At 34.3% G+C, this 25,501-nt stretch overlaps 1 protein-coding gene across 3 annotated transcripts in view; it reads left to right on the top strand.

Annotated features, from left to right (window-relative positions):
* The first annotated feature begins 2,988 nt into the window (after positions 1–2,988).
* Positions 2,989–25,501, top strand: part of Pde8b_0 (high affinity cAMP-specific and IBMX-insensitive 3',5'-cyclic phosphodiesterase 8) — a 156,846-nt gene continuing 134,333 nt past the window's right edge. The window contains exons 1-2 of one of the 3 annotated variants that reach the window (XM_054235057.1): positions 2,989–3,352; positions 8,809–9,103. The gene's annotated coding sequence lies outside the window, so the exon portion shown is untranslated. Of the gene's footprint in view, positions 3,353–8,808; positions 9,104–25,501 lie in introns of those variants that run through there. The other 2 variants (XM_011183242.3, XM_054235058.1) reach the window with 2 other exon arrangements.

Here is a 25,501-nt window from a genome sequence, read left to right on the forward strand (position 1 = left end):
GTGAAATGTTTTCACTTGTTTTACGGTAATTAATAGCAATGCACTTTTAGTGAAGTGTGCGGCGAAGAGCTCAGTGGCTTTAAAGAGTGAATTATTTTTGGAAACTATGCAACTATATTTATGTAGTTATTTTGAAAGTGTGAACTAGCTTAATTTAAAATAATTGTTTTGAATTCAACGTTCATAGAAAAATGTGGTAAATTAACAGTTCACTATTAAATAAACGTGACTTTCTATGTTGAGTTGCAAGAGCGAGTTCTAGTGGGAGACATGTATGCTGGCTCTTATATGTTTAGCTGCAATACACAGAGTTAATGCAAATGGTGAGTTCACTGCACCGCATTGAGTTCTGCATGCATATTCAAAAGCTTTGCTTTTTATCTGGTTTTCATTTAAATTGTATTTTTCAATGATTCTACATCGTTCGTTTCGCTGATTGCGTGCCAACTGCACTTGAACACAATGCATTGAAAATGCTTTTTGTTTTTTTTCCTTTTTCTTTTTTCACATTTTTGCAATCAATGCAGTTTATTGGAAGAATTAAAAGAAAGCAATGAACTGTATGAAAATAGTATTAAATAAAAAAACCTTTGGTAGACGATTCAAAATTCAAGGATCTCTTTTTTTAAGATTAAGTTTGATTTTTTAATATTTGATTTGTTTACAAAAAATATTTTTTGTTTGAAAATAAAAAAAAATTTGCTTTATTTGTAAAATATATTTTTTTAAATGTTTCATAAAACGAGGTCAGTGTGAGAAGTCCGTGCATTTTAATTTCGCAGATAATATTTCAAGAAAAATATATCATAAGTTAGCCCTTTTATAACTCAAATACTCTCTTGTTATATTCTCCATATATTTTATTACTTCAGTTTTTCCATTTTACTTCAAAAATTCCACTGACATATCGTACCACTCTCATTTCTTGTCATCATCAACTGCATGCTGCGCTGACCTCAATTTTGTTTATACAAGTTAATGTGACAGTTGGCAATGTTATTATTTTTATCTGCTCCAACTTAATTAATATGTGCTATTCTAATTTTGTCAACATTTCAGCGCGAATCTGTATTCGAAATATTTTTGCAATTATGTCATGATATTTTAAAAATGTCACCACATTATTTGTGTATATATATTTACAAAATTGTTTAAATTTCTTACCAATGTGTGAAATTTAGTGGCAGTGCACGGTGGCGTATGAGTAACATGAAAAAGGTTCTTTTGTAATAAAATGAAAGTAAGGAAATAAAAATGATAAAATAATATTTTTGGGTTCAAAAAATATTTTTCTTAATTATTACAGAACCAGTTACATTTTTAATTAAAATCTTCCTCAGAATAATTTTTATGGAGATAATACTGGCCTTAAGTTTTCATGTTGGCAAAACTTTTTATACAAATGTTCATTCGAAATTTTGATTATATTATTTTTATCTAAATTTGTATGGCAACAACAATTTTAGAAGCTAGTAAGCATCGACAAGTTAAAAAAAATGTTTTTAAATACAAATTTTAGTCATTTATATTAATTTCAAAATATATTTTAACTTAGTTAGAAATTATATCAAAATATTGTGCAATAATATTGATATTTTTTATTTTCTGAATTTTTATAAAAAAATTTCCAAATTAACAAATTCAATTTCAATATTTCATATTTAAAACCGCATCATACAAACAAAAATTCAAACAAATTGTTGCCACACATATGTTGCGAAACATTTGCGCTCAGCAACATTTACCTAAAAAGCAGCGCTGCTCACAAACGACGCGTGAGAGAGTGAAAAATCTAAGTGTTGTTGTTTTTTCTGTTTAGAACAAAGTCTGTTGCTTATTTTGGTGGTGTGGACGAGGTGTGTAAATAGTATATCTTTAAGATACAGCGTCAAGCAACAAGCTGCAGTTGAGTAGCTAAGCACCGGCATTGTGAGAGACACCGCCAGCAAGCAAGCAAATGGTAGCTGGGCGCATGTGTGTGTGCGTGCAAACAACACGGGCTGTTTGTGGGTGAGCGTCCCAGCAAGGTGAGAGCGTAGCGGCAGCATAACCAACAGCAACCTCCAACTCAGCAGTCAGCAGCAACAACTTTACACTCGGCTTTTGGTTGAATAGTGATGTTGCCAGGAAGTTGTTTTTGGGTTTTTTGGTGATAAAATTATTTTTTATTTATGAAACATTTTTATAATTTATTTATGAAATTTCTAAAAGTAAATTATCTGTTTGGATCTGATATATTTTTCGATTTTCTTCGAGTAAATTAATGATTAATTAAATGCTTTACCTTAATGTAAGGGTTCTTATATTGAGGATGATATGGGACCTCTTCGTATCAGCTTTATAAGTCAGCCAGATTCAAAGCCTGCGTTTTGTTATGCAATTTCTGAGCAACAAATTGTATTCAGATTAACTTTTTTCTTCAAAAATATCCCAAAATTTAGGCTTTAATTAGGAAGTGTGGTATTTAAAGCTTTAAGACGAAGTGTGGCAATTTGAAGCCAAGCTTTGGAAATAATATTTTTGTTTATTGAAAACTCCATATAGATAACGCCACTTTTTCACAATAAAATGAAAGCAATGGAATGGGTATTCCAAAAATCATCTTAATGAAATTAATATTTTTAAACGGATATTCTTTTTAATTTAAAAAGAATTTAAAAAAATTGTCAAAAATTTAAATTTTTTTATTTTCTTACTTTTTTTCACCATAAATATTTAATAATAAATTCTTAAATTATTTGGTAAACTCTCAGTATAATTTTAAATTTTTGAATTAATCACAAATTCCATCACTATGGCAACTCCACAGCTGCGCAACGTCGTTCTATGCCAACTAACAATGCGACCATCCACACGGCGTCCAACGTCCGACGTCAGCGCCAGCGTCGGCGAAGAAGAGCACCAAGCAAATAAGCAGAGCTAGCTGCTAATAGCTGCGAACGACTGTGGACACAATCAGCTCCAGCAGTGGCTGTGTGCGAATTATCCGCACACTGTGAATTCAGTTGCGTTCTGACAGAATTTCAAGATACACGTATCGCGGCGAAACGATAACAGATACCACACAACTCATTTCGAACGCTTCGAGAGCGGGCTCGCGCGCGCTACTTTAGCTCGAGAACGCACAAACACGAAACAAAGCAAAGTAAAGCAAAAATACAAAGAATAATAAAAAGCAAAACCAAAGTGAAGTGTAGTGAAGCTAAACTGGCAAGAAACCAGAAGAAGTCAGCCAGTCAGCAAGCAAGTAAAGAAATCAAAGAATGAAGGCATGTAATACAAAGAAAGAACGACGACCCGAAGTGCAAAGACAAAGCTAATTTACTCGCCGCGCAACGGACAAATAACAAAGGTACCAGTTAAAGCGTGCTAATAAATAGGCAGACAGACAGACGGACGGACGGTCATTAAAGACGACGCAACTGCGGCGTTGCTTAACGTGACAAATCGTTTTGAGTTTGCGGATTTGCCGCGGTACGCCGCCGAGTTGCGTGTGGAACCGAGTGGGGTGCGCGCGTTGCACTTGCATATCTAACGCAATATTTGCGCTTAAGTGCGCTGCCAACAACAACAACCGCAGTCAGAGGTTTTGAAACCATGAAACCATGACCATTGCAAAAACAAACACTTTGCGTCTAATTTTTCACGCGTCGCTGACGAGACGCGTACGACATTAGCGGTCCATTAGCTTGTCACGTTTTATCAGCGCGTTCAGCCAAGTCTCACTTGTCCCTTCCACTGATATATAATATTTAGCAAACAAGTACTTATCGGCGATATCCCTTGTTAATGTGCGCCTTGCGAGCTACGAGCGCGCGAGACAAGCTCAGCCAATAAAAGTGCGCTGAAGTTTTCATTTGAGTTACGGTAATTGTGTTAATTTCTGCATGGAAGCTGCCGACCGTGGGTCGATAGTGTCAGTTCTGTTAGTGGCTTAAGCCATAATGAGCATGTTGTTGTTGTTGGGTTGGTTGAGGCTCTTCATGACCTAGGTTAATCTTTAGGTTTGTGGCGAAGTGCGTAAATTACTAGAAGAATAGTGAGCGGAAGGCGTGGGTGTGCTTGTCTAATAAGTTTTAGCTCTTAGTTAATCATTGTACAGACTAATCTCTTTTGTCATGTATTTGTTGTCGCTAATGCATTTAAGTCTCTATGACTTGATAAAAAAATGCAGTGTTATCTGTTTAAGATAATTCTGTCAGTCTTTTGACCTCGACCTTAGAGGAGCATTAAAAGGCATTTGTGAAACAAAAAATTTCGGAAGCTGTTGAATGAACTAACGTAGCTTCAATTTTGTAAAAAAGTAACATATATAGCTCTCAGTTTCTTTATGTTTTGTTATGACTCTGTCCTGTAACCACAGATCGATCATATAATAGGCTTTTAAGTCTATAATTGCAAAAGATAAAGAGTAATTTTTTATAAAAAAATCAAGCTGGTGTAAGCTGAATGAGGACAGTAACAGTATGATCCTGGTCAATGCTGTTGAAAGATCTTAATCCGCTTAATCGTGATAGTTTACAACCGATGCTTAGTGATAAACGTCAAAGATCTTAAAGATCTTAGATATTCTTATTAAATCTTCTTCTGTCATCTGATCAAGTGGAAGAATCGTAGTAATCTTCTCCGTCTGGGTTGTTTTTGCAGATATACTCGTAGTAGTGGGCAGATCTATTTCGGCTATACAGGCTCGAATGTCGTTCGAAACGAAGATTGGAATCTGTTAAGAATGAATTTTGTGCTTCGCGAGTGCTTTCTGGAGTTCGATCATTCGTTTATTTTAAAAGAAACAGTTTTGAGAACCGTCAAGCTCTTAGCGATGATATGTGTCTTAAGTAGTACAGCTCTTCGAGAATAAATAGTCTCAGACACGTGTGTCCAAAAAAATTAATTAACTGTTCGCTGATATAGTTTGTCCAGACTCTGTGAGAGATTTGGTTACTTGGAAACCATATAAGAAATAGCTTTAGATTTGAGGAACTGTGATTATCGAAAGTTTACGTGAAAGTTCTCATGTTTCATGACTTGAAGCAGTTGGATCTCATGATAATATAACACAATCTGCCTTAATATATCGCGCAATGATTCCATATATTAGCTTTCGGAGAAGAACCTTAACTTCTGCGCTACGACCAAAAAACACAATTCTAGAAACCTTCGTGTCAAACTTCAAATTCCTGTAAGGCCTTGCCGAGTAGCTGTTGTTTACACCCAAGTCACGACGTTGGCGCCAGATTCCAGAGTTAAACGTGAGATTTCAAGGAATTCCTAAATATCGCTAGTTTCACCGATATACTCTACTCGCCAAAGGCGCAATGAAAACTCTAAAACACGCTCCTTACCACCCCCTACCCGTTCGCTTTCGATGCACCCACGAACGGCACGAAACAAAAATCACGTACCATCGCAAGTAGCAGCCAAGCAGTCACGGTAATGGGCGGAGACGGAATAACTCAGTAGTCGAAGCAAAAGTAGTCAATGTAATCAACGTTGCATAGCACATTACAAGCGCACAGACAGAGAGACATACATACAAACAGCGTCGCCACCTTTGCATACCTGAGCGTGCCGCTGTCGCGCATACATATATGTACATATGTATATATATTGTATTTGTATGCCAGAGCTTAGCATTCATTGTAACTGAGGTTTTGTAACAAAGCCAATATGCGCGAGCGTCGCCTCACCAAGCGTCCCACCCAGCGCATTGCTGGGCTTCGGAGCCGGTGCAATGGAACGCTAATGGAGCGGAGCTCAGTGTCGCGCCGTCCGCTGAAATTGGCTGTAAAGCGCGGTAAAATGCCGCTAACGCTGCTTTTGTTGTTGTTGTTGGCGCGTTAAACTCGCGCATTTGTTTATTTTGTTAGTAACGTTGTTGTTGTTGCTGTTGCTCTTAGCAAAGCCGCTAGCTGCGCTTGTATCTGTGCATATTTATTTTCTTATTCTTCGATTCTTTGTTGGCTACACTCATGTGTGTTCTACCGCACACACACATACATGCATACATAGATATATATCCAAGCGTTGTGTGCGAGCGCGCGTCAAACTATTGATGTTTCTGCCTACATTTCTATTTCTATTTCTATTTGGTTTTGTGTAATTATTTGCTTTGACAATTTTTTTCACTGTTCCACCTCGTCTGCTCTTTTTCTTCTCCTTCTAATTGTTTTGTTATCTTGTCTACTTTTTTCGGTTTGACTTTCTTAGCAACAACAATATCAAGCGCGTTTAGACATTTTTGGTTGAATAATTCGGAAGTGTTTTTTGAAATGACAAAAATCAAAAAAAAATTTTACCTGCAAAAATAATTGAATATTGTAGAAAATATCTATGTCGATGCATATTTTTCTTGCGCACTGTGCGCTTGTTAGTAATTAATTTTGCTTTGGAAAAATCAACAGAATCCAAAAAAATTCCATCAAATAAAACGCTAAATAACTAAACAAAAATTTCAAAAAAATGTCAGATGCTTTGTTGTACCAAAAGACAACAAAAACACAAACATGTGTATCTACTAAAAAATAAAAAAAAATTTAAGATACTATTTTTTAATCTTTTGTTTGCAAGCCACAATAAGTTCTGTGTTTTGTTTTTTATTTTTCTGAAGAAAGAGAAAAACATTTGCACATACATATACACACTAGACCACTCGCGATCGCGCGCTCTCTCTTCAATTTAGCTGCACAGCCGGCTCTCGTACTCGTGATTTGCTGTGCAATGTGTAGTCGATTGTACAAAAAGTGAATACAAATGTGTTCGCTTGATTGCTGCCAAGCTGAAATAAATCAAAATTCTCAATTAAAGATCAATCTGAATGCAAGTGGAGATTTATTGAAAAAATGAAAATAAAAAATTTAATAAAAAATAAAATTTTTAATTTTAATTTTTAATTTTAATTTTTTAAATGTTACAATTTTTAAAAAATATAGAATTTTATATAAAATGTTCTTAATATTAAAAAAAAATTAAAATAAAATAATATATGAATTTTATATAAATTAAAAATTATAAAAAACGAATTAAATAAAAAATCCAGATACTTGTACACAGTAAATATTTAAAATAAAAACTATAAAAATAAAAAAATATTGAAACTAAAAAAAATTTTAATTCAAAATTATTAATTAAAAATTTTATATATAATGTTCTTAATATTAAAAAAAATATAATATAATACGAATTTTATATAAATTAAAAATTATAAAAAATTAAATTAATTAAAAATAGGAATGTATGTATGTGATTGGCGTTGCAACCGTTTAGCCGGTTATAGCCGAATCGACGATAGTGCGCCACCTGTCTCTCTCCTTCGCAGTTCGGCGCCAGTTGGAGATCCCAAGTGTAACCAGGTCGCTCTCCACCTGGTCCCTCCAACGGAGTGGAGGCCTTCCCTTTCCTCGGCTTCCTCCGGCGGGTACTGCATCGAACACTTTCAGGGCTGGAGTGTTTTCGTCCATTCGGACAACATGACCTAGCCAGCGTAGCCGCTGTCTTTTTATTCGCTGAACTATGTCAATGTCGTCGTATAACTCGTACAGCTCATCGTTCCATCGTCTGCGGTATTCACCGTTGCCAATGTTCTGAGGACCATAAATCTTGCGCAAAATTTTCCTCTCGAAAACTCCTAGTGTCGTCTCATCTGATGTTGACATCGTCCAAGCTTCTGCACCGTAAAGCAGGACGGGAATGATAAGCGACTTGTAGAGCTTGATTTTGGTTCGTCGAGAGAGGACTTTACTGTTCAATTGCCTACTCAGTCCAAAGTAGCACCTGTTGGCAAGAGTTATTCTGCGCTGGATTTCGAGGCTGACATTGTTCGTGTTGTTGATGCTGGTTCCCAGGTATACGAAATTATCTACGACCTCGAAGTTATGACTGTCAACAGTGACGTGGGAGCCAAGACGCGAATGCGCCGACTGTTTGTTTGATGACAGGAGATATTTCGTCTTGTCCTCATTCACCTCCAGACCCATTCGCTTCGCCTCCTTATCCATGCGGGAAAAATCAGAACAAACGGCGCGGGATAGGAATACTTAAATAAAATAAAAAATTAAAAATAAAAACTATAATGCTGACGAAATTTTAAATTTAAAATTACAAAAAAATTTAATTTTAATCGCATTTTTTTAAATAAAAAATTTTCTTACTATTAAAAAAAATAAAATAAAATAATTTATGAATTTTATAAAAATTAATAATTATAAAAAATCTAATTAAGTAAAAAAACCAAATACTTAAATAAAATAAATATTAAAAATAAAACCTATAATAATAAAAAATATTGAAACAAAAAAATTAAAAATTAAAATAAATAATTTAAAAAATAATATATAAATTTTAGATTTAGATCGGCATTTTTTTATTTTTATATTTGAATTTTTTGTAATAAAAAATATTCACAATAATTTAAAAATTAAAAAAAAAAAACAATAAATTAAAAACTATAAATTTTTTTTGAAGACATTTTAAAAACTTTGTTATAACTGTAAAAAAAATAAATATAAATAAAATTAACACTTCAATGTTTTTAAAAAATCTGCAACCAATTTCCATATATTTTCTATTTAAACAAATAAAAATTACACCATTAGTATATGCACATTTTTGCAAAAAAAAAAATAAAATAAAAATAATTTACCCGAAACAAAATTTTTCAGTGTTTAAAAATAGTGCGTAATACTCACTTAATATTTTCCAAATTTAGAAGAAAGTTTAACTAAAAATTGTAAAGAAAAATAGTGAAGAACAAAATATCAAGCTAAATATTTGGCTAAATTCTAATATAATTGTTCTAATATAATTATAAAGTGTCACCACAACCATCTTAAAAAAAAATAAATGTAAAAATAAAAAAATTGTGTAATCATCATATACAAAAATACAAATCATTGTGCTAAAAAAAAATATATATATTATATAAGTGAAAATACAAAACAAATCAAATAAAAAAAGTTATAATCTATAAAAGATTATACATATATTAACATTTATCTATCGAGTTAAGTGTATTCTTCGAATTTATAGTGGAAATTAATCACAATTCATTATTAATATTGCACAATTTTGTATTAAATGCACACAGTTATTGTTGCTGTTCAAGCAGGTGAGTGGAAAAATGTTGAAATATTGAATAATATATGAAATGATATAATTTTTGTTGAAGCACTGTGTTGTTGTGCCATAACGAATGATCTATTGCGCTTTATAGCACATAAGAATTATATCAGTATTTATGAGTATGAGGAAAATTACAGGAAAGACACCCGGTAAACATACCATATGATTGAACAGCGTGGCTTTGACAATTCATAATCGTCCACAAACATAACGATCTTGTATCAAACTTTGAGCTTCTAAATTTGACTTAAAAAAATGCCTTAAACTCGGGTTTGATGTGCAATGTTAATGTACTATAATCAATAACAGTAATATGTGTTTGGTAGTCTGACAATTTCATATGATATCTACCAAACTCATTTAATCTTAATGCTGAACCTGTGAATCAAATGCTTGTCTTTGAATTTTGACGTCAATAATAATGCGTAGGGTTGGTTGTTGAGGAATCTTAGAATCCATTGTGCCGCTGACGGAAACAAAAAATTGTAAAATCCAAGAGAGCTTATGATTGTTTGTATTTAAATGCCTAAGTACTAAGTACCCTGTAGGAAGTTATTCAGTTATCTTAAAAATTAAAATCTTCCAATCTTAAGTCTTATAGAAGACTTTAGAAGTTCAAAACGTGATAATGAATATAGGTAAATATGGCAGAAAATAAATACTTCGATAATTGCAAAATTTTTGGAGAAAACTAGTTGTCTTTTCACTATGTCTATCTAATTTTCTAGTCTAGAAAAAAAAAAACAAATTGTTTTCTTTCCTAATTATTTATTTATAGAAAAATATGCAATAAAACAATTTTCTAAATTTCCCATTTTCCCTACAGGGTACCTACTGGTCTACGATATGAATGCTTGTGTTAAAAGTTACAAAAGCTGAAAAGTTATTTAGGAAGCAGTTGGTTTGAAAAGTTAGAAATGATACTTCATTATTCAAAAGTGAAAACAATAAAATTATTGTTGAATGTGCAATTAGTAAGGCTGAGGATATTGTACGACGCGGGCTTGCCTATTAAGATAAAATATTATATTTTGTTATGGTTGAAATACTTCTGCATATTAAGATTTTTTCATTATAATACTTAAAGCAAAAATAGAACGTTTTTTTAACTAAATAAACTGACTCATTAGATGCCTCTCTATCAAAACTTTAGTATAACAAAGATTAAATTAAAATAAAAAAAAAGCTCACCAGATCTCTGAGGCTTGCAGAAAATTGTCGAAGAACTTTTTCAAAGATCCCCTTTGAACTATAACAGAGCATTCTTTAGTTTCAATGAGATACAGTAAATGGTTCTAACTTTACTAACCTCAAAAATCCTGACGTAAAATAGTCTATATGCTATCATAACTCTAAAACAACTCATCTTTATGTAAGCTTTTGTGACTAATCAGCATCTTTCTTAAGAAAAAAAAAAACAAAATATTTAAATTTAAATACGACGATCTCATATAATCTTTATTACAGCAGGTGGTCTTCAATGCTAAAACTCATTCATAAAATCGCAAATTAAGATACATATATGTATGTACGAACATATGCACCAATATAGCACAGTTAGTCAACCGGCAAGCAGCCATTTATCACACAAGTCACACAAATTCTAAACGCCTTTTTGAGCGCACATTCTACGACGCGACTTCAGCGAAGCACACATGAAACGGGCGAAATGGGGGTCATATGATGCGAGTTGAAAGAAACTCAGTTTGCACTTATGTAAGTTTATACGTACACAACACGCTCGTATGCAATTATTCAACGGTGAAGCAATGAATGAAAATAAAAAATACAAAAATAAAACAAATAGAAAAAACAACAACGAGTAGAATAGAAAAAGTAAGACATGAAAAAAGTTGGAAATCAGGTTAATGCAATAACTGAGAAATGTTAAACACAAAACAGCTGTATGAAACCCGCCGAGTGTTGCACAGTTTGAGAAGTGCTTTGCAAAGGCTTCATATTGTTTGAAAGAGTGCTCTGTGGGTTAGAAAATATGAAGAAGACATTAAAATATTAAATATACCAGGAAAAAGTAGTTGCGGAAGAACGGATTTATTTGAAAGAGATGTTTTAGTATCTAGATCGAGATATTCTTCTAACTAAAAGGCCTAAGTTCTAAAAACCTATGCTGATTAAATGTATAATATTATATGCGGTCGATGACGGGTAGAAGGTACATTTCGTAAAAAATTTCGATTTTTTAGGGTCTGGTGTCTTGCCAGACAGTTGCTTTTTGACTGTGACTCCACCGTTTTTTGTTGGAAAATACAATCCTTGATTCGTATATAGTATTTCAGAATATATATGGAAGATCGTGAACTCGATATATGAAGTTTCCGAATTATCTTTCCTTCTCGAAATCGCATATAGTAAATTTTTGTATCGAGTGGATATTGAACCCTTGGTCAGGTTCTCGAGTGTTTTAGAAACATTTGACTTCGACCATGTTCATTTCGACCTTAACCCTCGTACCAAATGAAGTATTTTCGCTGTATAATTGAATATTTTTGAGGTGATGGCCATAAAGCAACGTACATCCTCCAGGAAAATTTTTTCAAGATATCAGGTCTTCCATCTTATTAATTCAAAGTCATAGCCAACTCACTTAGGATATCTAACTGAATACTTAGACAACTTTACATAAGAAAATCTCGTGAGATTGGCTGAAGGTTTTATATTTAGTCCCACATGCTTTGAACTATCCACAATTTCTCAACTAATCTACCACAATTTAGTGAAATATTTCCCCACCATTAACAAGAGTAGCAAAGACGCTCGAGGCGTGTTCGTTTGCCAATTGTTGGCGCTGCTTGATTACTAAAATTTTATTTATTTTAATTTTTTTTTTGGTTTTAAATTTTCTTCTTCTAGTTGTTCATGTTGCTTCGGTTGTTGTCGTCGTATATAGTAGTTGTCAGCCTTTGGTGGACTTACGAAATTGATGCGTGCGTAATCTGTGCAAGCAATTTCAGCGCGGCCGCGTTGAAAAAATAATAAAAAAAATCGAAAAAAATCAACCGTGAGTGGTGTATAAATATTTAAGTACGTGTATCTCGTAGATACAATCAGCGCGAACAATTGACATGAACACATGCACACGAACGCATACATATATATGTATATGTGTTTATATGCAGTGAATGTGTGTGTGTATGTCTACGAAGTAGCACAGTTCTGTCGTCACTATTGCCGACGACATTGTCATTGTTGTTGTTGTATCATTTAGTAGCATCGCAGCACTTTTGATTGGGTGCTGTTTGGTTTGTTGTTTTGATTTTTTCAAAAAATACTGTTCTGTTTCTGTTTCTGTTGTCGCCTTCATTTCAATTTTCTTTTTCGACTAACGTTGTCACATGCGCTCGGCACTTTTAAAGCGTCGCATATGCTATTTAGAATGAATTATCAAAAATAGTACTAATTACTAGGCAACATGTTCTCTAGCAACGATTACTTTTCATTTCGCAAGCGTCAGCTGCTTTCGTAATTATTACACATGTGTTTTTGTTGCCCTTTCCCCGCCTGGCTTGCATTTATTTTCACCTGTATCGCTTGTGTAGCGGTCTATCTGTGTCTTACTTTTATCTGATATCTGCTCGTATCCGGCTTTCTTGCAGTTCAGTTGTGTTCTCGCGCTCATGTTGATGACATTGCTCATATGTTTTTTGATTGTTGTGATTCTGAGTTCATTTGCGCTTACTGTCTCAATCGTTTTTCGTTCTTTCACAGCTTTTCACTTTTTCATTGCTTCACTTCATGCTTGCAGTTAAGCTTTTGTTCGCTTTTTGTGCGATTTATTTTTGCTGCCGTTTTAGTTCGCACTTCATTACTTCACTGCTACTGCCATGCACTGTCGCGCACACACACATTCAAATATCGTATATATAAAAACAGATTTCATTTATGTTGCTAATTTCGTTTGCGTTGCGCTTGTTGTATTTGTTCTTGTCAGCGATTTTGCAATTGTTGCTATTGCTGTTGATCTGTGCAATGCGTTCGTGTTTTTTTGGTTTTACATTAAATGCTTGTTTTTTTTTCGGAAAATAAAATACCAAAAAAAATTAAAATAAAGCAAAAAATCACATATTTTTTTTTCGCCGTTTGCAATAAATGTTTCAAACTATTTTTTGTTGTTTTTTGCTTTATTTGTCATGTTCTGAATTGCTGTGATTTTTGTGTTTTGCACTACATTTTGTTGAAACAAACATGCGAATGAGCTTGTTCTTCTTTCAATTTGGCTTGTAGTTTCTTTATTTCTTTATTTTTTTATTTTCATAATTTTTGTTTTTTATTTTTTTATGTTTTTCCTTTTATTATACTCTCGCAACAATAGTTGCTAAGAGAGTGTTATAGTATTGTTCACATAACGGTTGGTTGTAAGTCATAAAACTAAACGAGTTAGATATAGGGTTATATATATATCAAAATGATCAGGTTGACGAGACGAGTAAAAATCCGAATGTCTGCCCGTCTGTCCGTGCAACGGATAACTTGTGCAAAAATTGAGATATCTAAACGAAACTTGGAACATGTATTCCTTGGCACCCTGAGGAGGTTGCTTTCGAAAATGGCCCATTGCCACGCCCACAAAATGTCGGACTAAGTCATAAATAAAGGTATAAAAGTAAAATTTGGAATAGAAGGTCGCACTAAGAAGGGGCATATTTGGATGTAATTTTTTTTTGGGGAAGTGGGCGTGACCACGCCCCCAAATCGGTTATTTGTATGTATCGCGCAAACCAATAAAGCTATATAAACCAAACTTTCTGCAGTCTGTTCTCTTAAGTACCCCACCACACACCATGAAAATAGTTGAAATCGAATAATAACCACGCCCACCTCCCATACAAAGGTTAGGTTGAAAATTACTAAAACTGGGTTAACCCACTAACGAAAAACGTCAGAAACACTAAATTTCACAGAAATAATAGCAGAAGGAAGCTGCACTCAGATTTTTTTACAAAGTGGAAAATGGGCGTGGCATCCCCGTTATGGGTCAAAAACCATATCTCAGGAAGTATTCGACAGATTTCAATGAAATCCGGTATATAATATTTTCTTGACCCCTGATAACACGGATAAAAAATGGGCGAAATCGGTTCACAACCACGACTACTTTCCTTATAACTCAAATTTGAATTTCATCTGATTCTTTCACTTTATCATGTATACATAAGGAAGCAATGAAGATTGTGGAATAAAACTTTACACAAATAGTACATATCATCTCTAACTTCACTTGTGAAAAAATTGTCGAAAACGGACTATAACTTTTCAAGGCCCCAGATATCGAACATGTGGAACTCAGTGCCTAAGGGTAAATTTTAACCGAAAATTTGGGTAAATCTCTCAGATAATGTAATTCAGAGGAAATTGTTTTCTTCTAATAGTGTTCTGTTAAAAAATTATTAAAATCGGGTCTTAACATATCCTAGCTCTCATATACCTAATTATAGGTTTTTCAAAAATACGGTGGTTCCGCATATATAATAAGTTTCTTCAATAAATTGCGAGAGTATAAAATGTTCGGTTGCACCCGAACTTAGCCTTTCCTTACTTGTTTTTTATAGTTTTTTTATGTTTTTATTCTTATTAAAGCTTTTAAAGTTGTTCTCACGCAAGCTGTTTTTAAAATTTTTTTTTATTTGATAAATTTTAATTTTAATTGAATTCTTTAGTGATGTTTTACTGTTAAGGTTTCATAATTACAGTTGTTTCCTTTTTTCTAACTAGAGAACACATCTATTAACTTTAATAATCACCTCTGACTCTTCATCTACACTAAATACTGTTTCATACTACAATAATATGTGTTAGAGAGAATTGAGTAATATTTGCCAGTGGAGGATATACAGCTTAAGGCAATAAAGATATATTTTTAGTGCAGAACTTAGACTGAAGTAATGTTATTTTTTTTGTTGTCTTTTATTAACAAAAAGTTAAATGATTCAACCAAGTGTACAATATACATATTTACATATTTACAAAAAAATTATAAAAGATAATATACCTTAGCTCGGGTGAGTAACAAGTAAAATTAATCAAAAATATATTTTTTAAATTTATTACGTTTATTTGAATCAACTCAATTAATACAAAATATTTCAAATAAATTATTTTATACCAGTCTAATTCTCTATTATGTGGCAACTCTCCTCTAAAGTTGTTTAACTCAATTCCTTTCACTTCCCAGTTCGAAGACAATTATCTATTTATTATTTTATCATTAACTGATAATTGTTTTTATAATTTTTAATTAAATGGCAACCCTGTTTCAAAATTTTTTCTTCAATGTATTATTTCAATCACCAATCTTGTATTATAAACTTATAAACTTTAGAAAAATTTTCTTATAATTTCCTTTGTCAAATAAGTATATGTAGTTGGCAGCACTGCAAAATTAAGCCTCTATAGTATTTAAAACCTAACTTGGTATAAAAACTAGTAACCCTTCTAGAGATTTGTTGATACTATCCTAGGAATTATTTGAAGATTTCGTTTGGGGGATGGGGTCATATGTAGAAGTTCACGCAAGTGAGGAAAGTTTCTGATTGCCATTCACTTGGGAGTGTCCAGGAACGATTCTTTTGCATATGACTCAAGCAGCTCACGACTTCCGGTTTTAGACCAAGTATCCTCTGGGTAGCTAACAGACATCCGTTTGGAGGCGAGCTAAAGTGAGAAAGCGAAGCCCGCTTCTGCGGTTGTGCGTAGGGCTTGGGACCCACCACATAAAAAAAATCTCCCCAATGAAAACAAACACCGAGCCTCGGATGAGAAACCCCCCTTTTGATGACGACCCCTGCAAACGTACTAAGGATCATTTGAGGGCATGCACCTGGAATGTCCGGACTCTTAATTGGGAAGGTGCCTCTGCCCAGCTGGTTGATGTCCTCATACAACTAAAGGCTGACATCACTGCAATCCAAGAAGTGCGATGGACGGGACAAGGACGGAAGAAGGTGGGTCCTTGTGACATCTACTACAGCGGCCATATAAAGGAGCGCAAATTCGGTGTTGGATTTGTGGTGGGAGAGAGACTACGTCGCCGAGTCCTGGCATTCACCCCGGTGGATGAACGTCTTGCCACAATCCGCATCAAAGCGAGGTTCTTCAACATATCGCTGATTTGCGCCCACGCCCCAACGGAAGAGAAGGACGATGTGACCAAAGATGCTTTCTATGAGCGCCTAGAACGCACCTATGAGCGTTGCCCCCGCCACGATGTCAAAATCGTGCTTGGCGATTTTAACGCCAGTGTGGGTAAAGAAGGTGTCTTTGGCAAAACAGTCGGAAAATTCAGCCTCCATGACGAAACATCGCCAAACGGCCTGAGGCTGATCGACTTCGCTGGGGCCCGAAATATGGTTGTCTGTAGTGCCAGATTCCAGCATAAAAAAATTCATCAAGCAAAGTGGCTGTCCCCTGATCGAAACACGCGCAATCAAATCGATCACGTTGTGATAGACGGAAGACACTCGCCTCTGTGCAGCAAAGAACGCCCGTCAACAAACACAAGGAAGGTTCGACGTCGAAAAGCTGCAATCACAACCGACAGCCGAACGATTTTCTACTCGACTTGCACTCCTGCTCTCTGAGAGCACTCATCAGCATCTCGATATAAGGGAGCTGCGGAACGGCATCTCAAACTCATTGCATACCGCTGCAGCCGAAACAATTGGTCTCCGGCAACGCCAAAAAACCAGTTGGTACGATGAGAATTGTCGTTCCGCAGTGGAGAGAAAACAGACTGTCTACCTCGCAACGTTGCGATCGACCACAACACGTTCGGGGTGGATAGATATCGAGAACTGAAGAGGGAAGCGAGACGCATTTGCAGACACAAAAAGAAAGAGGCCGAAATGCGTGAGTATGAAAAGCTTGAAAAGCTGGCCGACATGGGTAATGCTCGAAAATTTTATGAAAAGATGAGGCGATTTACAGAAGGTTTCAAGACCGGAGCGTTATCATGTAGGGACCGAGGAGGTAATCTGGTAACGGATGCCCAGAGCACACTGGGATTATGGAGGGAACACTTCTCCGACCTGCTCAATGGCAGTGAAAGTACAACACCAGGAGATGGCGAACCCGATTCCCCAATCGATGACGATGGAATAGATGTTCCATTACCCGACCATGAAGAAATTCGAATAGCAATTACCCGCTTGAAGAACAACAAAGCGGCGGGGGCCGATGGATTACCGGCCGAGCTATTCAAATACGGCGGCGAAGAACTGATAAGGTGCATGCAACAGCTTCTTTGTAGAATATGGTCGGAAGAAAGCATGCTGACGATTGAAATCTTAGTGTTCTCTGCCCAATCCATAAGAAGGGAGACCCCACAATCTGCGCCAACTACCGTGGTATAAGTCTCCTCAATATCGCATATAAGGTTTTGTCGAGCGTATTGTGTGAAAGACTAAAGCCTACCGTCAACGAACTGATTGGACCTTATCAGTGTGGCTTTAGACCTGGAAAATCGACAACTGACCAGATATTCACAATGCGCCAAATCTTGGAAAAGACCCGAGAGAGAAGAATCGATACTCACCATCTTTTTATCGATTTTAAAGCTGCCTTCGATAACACGAAAAGGAACTGCCTTTATGCCGCGATGTCTGAATTTGGTATCCCTGCAAAACTAATACGGCTATGTAAGCTGACGTTGAGCAACACCAAAAGCTCCGTCAGGATCGGGAAGGACCTCTCCGAGCCGTTTGATACCACACGAGGCTTCAGACAGGGTGACTCACTATCGTGCGACTTCTTCAATCTATTGCTGGAAAAAATAATACGAGCTGCAGAACTAAATAGAGAGGGTACAATCTTCTACAAGAGTGTACAGCTCCTGGCGTATGCCGATGATATTGATATCATCGGAAGCAACAACCGCGCCGTTTGTTCTGCGTTTTCCAGACTAGATAAAGAAGCGAAGCGTATGGGTCTGGTGGTGAATGAGGACAAGACGAAATATCTCCTGTCATCAAACAAACAGTCAGCGCACTCGCGTCTTGGCTCCCACGTCACTGTTGACAGTCATAACTTTGAAGTTGTAGATAATTTCGTTTATCTGGGAACCAGCATTAACAACACCAACAATGTCAGCCTTGAAATCCAACGCAGAATCACTCTTGTCAACAGGTGCTACTTTGGACTGAGTAGGCAATTGAAAAGTAAAGTCCTCTCTCGACGAACCAAAATCAAACTCTATAAGTCGCTCATTATTCCCGTCCTGATGTATGGCGCTGAAGCGTGGACGATGACAACATCCGATGAGACGACTCTTGGGGTTTTCGAGAGAAAGGTTTTGCGCAAGATTTATGGTCCCTTAAACATTGGCAACGGCGAATACCGCAGACGATGGAACGATGAGCTGTACGAGTTATACGACGACATTGACATAGTTCAGCGAATAAAAAGACAGCGGCTACGCTGGCTAGGTCATGTTGTACGGATGGAAGAAAACACTCCAGCTCTGAAAGTATTCGATGCAGTACCCGCTGGAGGAAGCCGCGGAAGAGGACGACCTCCACTCCGGTGGAAAGACCAAGTGCAAAGTGACCTGGCTTCACTTGGTGTTTCCAGTTGGCGCCAAAAAGCAAAAAGGAGGAATGAGTGGCGCGCTCTGGTGGATTCGGCTATAATCGCTTAAAGCGGTTCCTACGCCAAATATATATATATATAATGGAGTTGCCATATAAAATATTTATTTCTGAAATAACTTTACAAAGGAAAGAAGAAACGGTGAAATACGCAAAATAAATATTTTCATTCATTCGATTAATTTTCGGGCTATGTTTGGTGAAATCGAAAATAAAAATAATTATTTAAAACTGGTGACAACTCTTTCAAAAAATTATGGAAAATAAATGTGAACAACTTTCATTTTCATTTCATATATAGGAATTTATAAATTAAAAAATTTTAAAATTTTAGTAGAAGAGAGTTGCCACCAAAAAAAAATATTTGGTCGAAAATTTTTAATTTTTATACAATTTTCTCTTTAATTTAGTTTTTGCTCCTGAATTTAAAATTAGCTTAATTTATTTTTACATTGGCTTCTTCAAACGATATTAAGCGTCTAAAAAATTCTCTCGAGATATTTTAAATGCCAAGTATGTCTTAAATGCACTGTCTTAATGTTTGTTTGCTAAGTACTAGAGGCTTTAAAAATAAAATAAAAACTTTTTAAAACTAATTAAAGTAAGCTACAATAAGCATTCGAATAGTGCTTACCAGCCAACCAACCAGTCTTCTTATTTAAAGCTACTGAGCGCCACAATAAATACGCACAAATTCTTTTATTTACAAACTAAATGCGGCTTAAATGGGAATTTTTGCATTATTAAGTGGTGTCTAAATTATGCGCAAAACAAATATGAATATATTAGAAAGTAGCTAACTACGCATAAAGTGAGTTTCATTTCATTAAATTTTTTTTTTCGTTTAATTTAAACTCTCTTTACATAACAAATTAACAATTTACTCATTATTGACTATTAAATGGCTACCCCTTATGCGAGTGTTTGTTTGTTTGTATGTGTAATTTGTAAAGTATATTTATTTTTTTATCTAATTTTAGGCTTTAGTCATAATCGAGCGACTACACTTCACGCTCAATTTACTTGATAAACGTTTAAAGCTAATAAAGTCCGAGTGCCTAAGCGCTAAGCGATAAGAAAAACTTTTAGTGAATTCCGTAATATACTCGTAGTATATTTTTAAGTGGAGCAAAAATAAATTAAATTGATAAAATTTTGTTTGCATTTAGATAATAATACCATAATATTTGATTGGGGTGAGCAACCACATGGTGTAGATATGTATTTATGTAAATATTTGCTATTGAAATACATAATTTTTTAATGTCGTTAACAGACTTTTGATATTAAAAATTTAAAGGTAAACATTTTTGATATTAAATTTTATTATATCAATTTGGGATATTTAAGGAAAATGGTTCAATTATTGGAAATCAATGCATGGTTGATATTTGGTTCTTATAATTTAAAGAATCTGTTTCTGGATTCATTACATTTCTAATTACATTCTTATAATGAAACATCGCCACTAAAGATGGTTTAGAATGATTCATTGAGAGAACTTTCACCCAAGCAAATCCCATACTAAAACCTTATTAAAACTTTAGAATCGCTCATATAAAAATATAGCATTTTTATCTCCAACCTATAGCAACTACCTACCGTATGACTTACTGTTGAATCATTTAATCTTTATTTTCTTTTTCTCGTTATCTGTTTTAGCGCCACAATTGCGCGCCAAAGGTCAATGTTTGGCTTTTTTATACGCTCGCCGCGATTTCTTCAATTTTTCATTATTTATTTTCCTGTCATTACATCAATGGCATAAATGATGACCCATTCAGTGGAAGTGTAAAATATTTAGCGTCAAGGCATTACATTTGCATAACGATTTTTTTTAGTTCCCGGCGCCAATATGTTGCGTTTATCACGAAACTCCCAGCTGTGAATGTATGAGGTTTCTATAGTAGTGAGAGTAGAATTTATATATGTAAGTGGTTTCATACCAATAGCAGAGTAATGAGGTTTTTACTAGTATCAAGGAGGAGAATGTATAATATATTAAAGCTCATTTTGGAATTTATCTTCATCTTCGCTTTCTTGAAATTTTAAGCGATTTTCATATTTTAATTTAATTTTATCTCTGTAAACACAAAACTATTTCATTGTAGAATATTCAAAATCTCAAATAAGAAAGTTTAAAAAGTAATTAAAAAAAATGGTAACTAGTTTTTTCGTAACTAGCCTATTACTAATACCCTTTATAACTAGTTAGCCTATAACCCATTTAAAAACAATTTCAAAACTCATTTAAAGCATGAAACCAGTATATTTTCGAATTTTTAGTTATAAACTAGTTACATAGTAACCAGTTTGCAACTAGTTTCAAGTTAACGCTTTGTCAGAAAATGTAAATTTCGAATGTATTAACGAAATTTTCAGCTCAAAATCATTTTTCCAATCATTCCAAACAGCAAATTAGTCGTATTTTTTTCAAAAGAGACTTCTTCTTGCACCTTTGACGAGAAGATTCCAAGTTAACTAGTTACAAACTAGTTCAAAACTAATTCAGTTCAGCTTTCCCACAATATTTTCAGTTTCTGCAAATCAGTACCAGACATTTGTATACATAATACACACATGTATCAGATATTTTATGTATAAACTATACATATAGCTTGTTAGCCAGTGCTCTACAAAATTTGCACTTTGTTGCTATCCAACAATTTGCTCTGCCAGCAGTCTATGATAACATTTTTTAAGGCAATACATATCATCCACATTGTTGTTGTTGTTGTTATAAGAATTTATAATTTTTGTTGTTGCCATTATACACGTTGCTGGGTTGTAGCCAGTGATTGCTATTGTGCTGTTAAACGTTTATTTTCAATTTTAATTTATTATTTCTTTTTATTGTTGTTATTTTCTTCAATAATTCGCCAATCATTGATTTATGCTTATTGTTTTTTTATGTCTCACGATGTGACGTCACAATGACGGGAAACGCGTCAAGAGTCATCGCGACACTTTATTGTTGTTGTTGTTATTGTTGTCAGCGTCACACGACTACTGGCTGCGACTAACAACAACAATGTACAACAATTTATTAGTGTTGTTGTTGCTTTTTCTTTATTATTTGTTTTTGGCTTTTCTCCTTATTTGTTTTTATTTTTTTTTTCATTTTTGTATTTTTTGGATTTATTTTCTTATTTGTTTTTGTTTTCACTGTCATTGTTGCTTTTGTACGCATATTATTTGTTTTATTGTTTTTTATTGTTCTTGTCACCGGGGTCGCGCTGCGCATTTAACAGCTCAATTATTTTGTTATAAAAAATAAATAAACATTAAAACAAAAACAAAAACAAAAATTAATTTTTCAAGCAAAAGTCAGGCATGACCTTAAATGATTTTTTGTTGCTCAATAAATCTTTTTGTTTTTCTTAACTGCTTTGTTGTTGAGACTGTTGTATTGCAACACTCGATTTATTTTATTTGTTTTTGGTTTTTTGTTGTTGCATTTCATTACTAAAGTTTACACACCATTTTATTAGCTAAATATTAATTATTATTTGCCATTTTGCGGTTATTTGCTTCGTTACGCGATACTCACCAGTGTGCTTGTGTGTTTGTTACTGTGTTTGTTTGTTCGCCTGAAATCAATGCTGAATGCTCAATTATGGCGCGTGGTCGCGTTTGATGGCTGAATTTTTGTGGTTTTCATGTGAATTATGCAATTTATTAATAAATTTATTGTCGCACATTTAAAAACTGCTCAACTTCACTCATCACATCTCGTTATTGACTTTTGCACATAAAAATACACACACACACAGTTGTTGTTGTCCATATTGACTCACACAATCATTCTCAGTTTTTGCTTTTTACATTTCTGTTTTACTGTTTTTGTTGTTATTATTGGTATTTTTGTTGTTGCCTTTGATATTCAAGTAATTAGTGTTTTGCTGTGTTGTTGCTAATAATTTTCTGTTTCTGTTTTGGCATTTCTGCTCATCAATATGCAAATTCGACATCTGTCAAGCAATTTAGACACATTTAAGCACATGTATATGTATGTGTGCTGATATGTGTATATATGTAGGCATATTATAAATTGCTTATGTAAACAAATCGCCTCTTTATTTTACTCGCTTCATATATTTAAGTAGTTTCAATTAATTTGTTGCATGCAAATTAACATACTCAATGAGTGGGGGAGTACGTACTGAATATGGCATAATATCAGTAGAAATAGAAAAAAACAAAAACAAATACAAAGAAGCACATATTTGTTTTTTAATATTCAATTAATTAATGAGCTCATGTATTTCTAACCATGCTGCTGCTCGTTGTTTAAATGAGTTTCACTTAGGTAAAAGTGGTAGCTGATAGAACAATGAGAAATGTTAATAAGCGATAATGATGAAATTTCAATTAGTTATAAGAATTGCTCTATTGCTCTATAACCAGTTATTGTTGACTAAATCTGAATATATGTTAACTCCACGTCTGCTTTTGATCAGTTAGCGCATGTCCGGTAAGTCTTGGCAACCCTGTAAGCTCTCAGAAGGACATGGCATTTTCTGAAAGAATCTAAAATCATCTCTGAACAATATTTCTTCCCGAAGAACACACCTAGAAATCTTCTTATATGTATGTAGTCTAAGAGAAAAGGTCGGGACCTCATTTCTTTTACGGACCAACTAATTTTATACACATTTACATGTATCGCAGATCAGACTTCTTTATACATCTATATTAAAAGAATTTAGAACATTCGAAAACTGGAGAGCGAGAGAAATCAAAATCTTTCTCAATTCTTACTAGAGTAAAACCTTCTTTTCTGAAAGCATTTCGAGCCACAGTTCGTCTGAAGATCTTCGCATGCAATAAATCAGCGTACAGTCTTTCAGGAGAATCTTTGGAATACCTTTTATTAATCTGCCTCAGCAGATCCAGTGCAGTACTTTTTCTGAATTTTTTAAGAGCGATTTCTTCGAAAACACCAATTAAATGTATTGAGATAATGAAGTCCATGTAATGAATCCATAATATTACCTTAAGTCCGTTCTGTAGTTCTCTCTACAGATTTGTAATATTTAGACGTTGTAATTGTGGAATCTACAATTTTAGATAGAGTTCTAAGAGTTCCTAATTTAATTGTTCCTAAATTTTTAGTTCCACCTAGGGAGAAATTGGCATCTCGAGCTTGGATTACTAGTACATTGTGCAGGGATTTGATAAGGATAAATCTGTATTTTTTTATTTGAGAACTGGTATTATTTTTTTAAGATCTAATACGCCCGATATTAATCTTAGCATTTTTCAAGATCACCCTCCAAAATCTGTGGTTGAAAAGTATAATACATAACTTACGAGTAACATTTTCAGACTCATTTTCAGCTTAACGAACAAGGGAAAATATAAGTTTGGGCGCCTCACAGTGGGCCAGAAGGTAGGCAAAAGCGGCCAAAACTAAAAAATTGATCAAATTCGTTCGAAAATTCTTACTCGGGAGTTTTCGGGGTCGCTGATTACGAATCTGAAGTTAGTTTTTAAAAATTCAAAATGGCGGATCCAATATGGCGGACGACTTTTTTAAAAAATCATCGAGTTCACTTGCAAATGGTAACTCGGGATTTTTTGGGGTCGCTGATTACGAATCTGAAGTTAGTTTTTGAAAATTCAAAATGGCGGATCCAATATGGCGGACGAAAAATTAAAAATTCATTGGATTCGCTCGAAAATCGTTAGTCGGGGGTTTTTGGGGTCGCTGAACACGAATCCGTGTTTTTCAAAATTCAAAATGGCGGATCCAATATGGCGGATGACTTTTGAAAAAACTTAACGTATTCGTCTGAAAATAGTTACAAGGGGGTTTTCGGGGTCGCTGATTACTAATCTGAAGTTAGTTTCTAAAAATTCAAAATGGCGGATCCAATATGGCGTATCAAACAATAATAATTTGTAAAAGAATGTAATTGGAACACATATATATATGGGGTGCTTTTTGGTGTGAGTCCCCTTGCCTCTCACAAACAATGATAATTTGTAAAATAATATAATTGAAACATTTATTTACATGGGGTGCTTTTTGGTGAGTCCCCTTGCCTCTCACAAAATAAATACGATTTTTAAAAACGAAATTTTAAAATTCACTTTGAATATTCTCATATTCTTCATCCGTCAATTCAATTTCGTCTAATATTGAATAATCTTCGAACACACTTCTATTAATATGGTCTTCGCCATCATTATCATCATCATCATCGCTGTCTTGAGTGGTGGACACTGATTGTAATTCTTCGTCCTTGTTTGATTCTGGCGTTGCAAACAACGCTCTAACTTCTGCTGGAATAGTTAATACCTTCTTTTGATTATGTCGCATTTGAAGACTCATGCTAGATATAATTACATCTGAAGTATCCATTACTCTATTAAATACATCAGTTAGATTCGATATTCTATCGTGTTTTCTACTGTGGCATTTTCTAAAATTTTTGTAATCCTTATTTCTAGCTTCAGATGCTTCTTCACCAAGAATTCCAATAGGTAATATACTTGTATTAATAACTTCAGCTCCGTGGACAACTATTTTATGTAGTTCAAGTTCAAGACACTCAGCCAATAATTCTGGGTTTTCGAAAGCTCTACGATCTTTCTTTGTAAACTCCGCCATTTTAAGTATTACAGTTTTACCTTTTTTTAAATGATTAAATTTGAATATAAGTATTTTAGATTTTATTTTTTCAAACAACATAAGCAGAATATATGATTAGTATATTCGACATGTTTTTCAAGTAAATTCAACTGGAAACCGACGGTGGCGCCATCTATCTGTTTGTAGC

The sequence above is a fragment of the Zeugodacus cucurbitae genome, chromosome 6 (genome assembly GCF_028554725.1).
Source record: "Zeugodacus cucurbitae isolate PBARC_wt_2022May chromosome 6, idZeuCucr1.2, whole genome shotgun sequence".
NCBI classification, from domain to species: Eukaryota; Metazoa; Arthropoda; class Insecta; order Diptera; family Tephritidae; genus Zeugodacus; species Zeugodacus cucurbitae.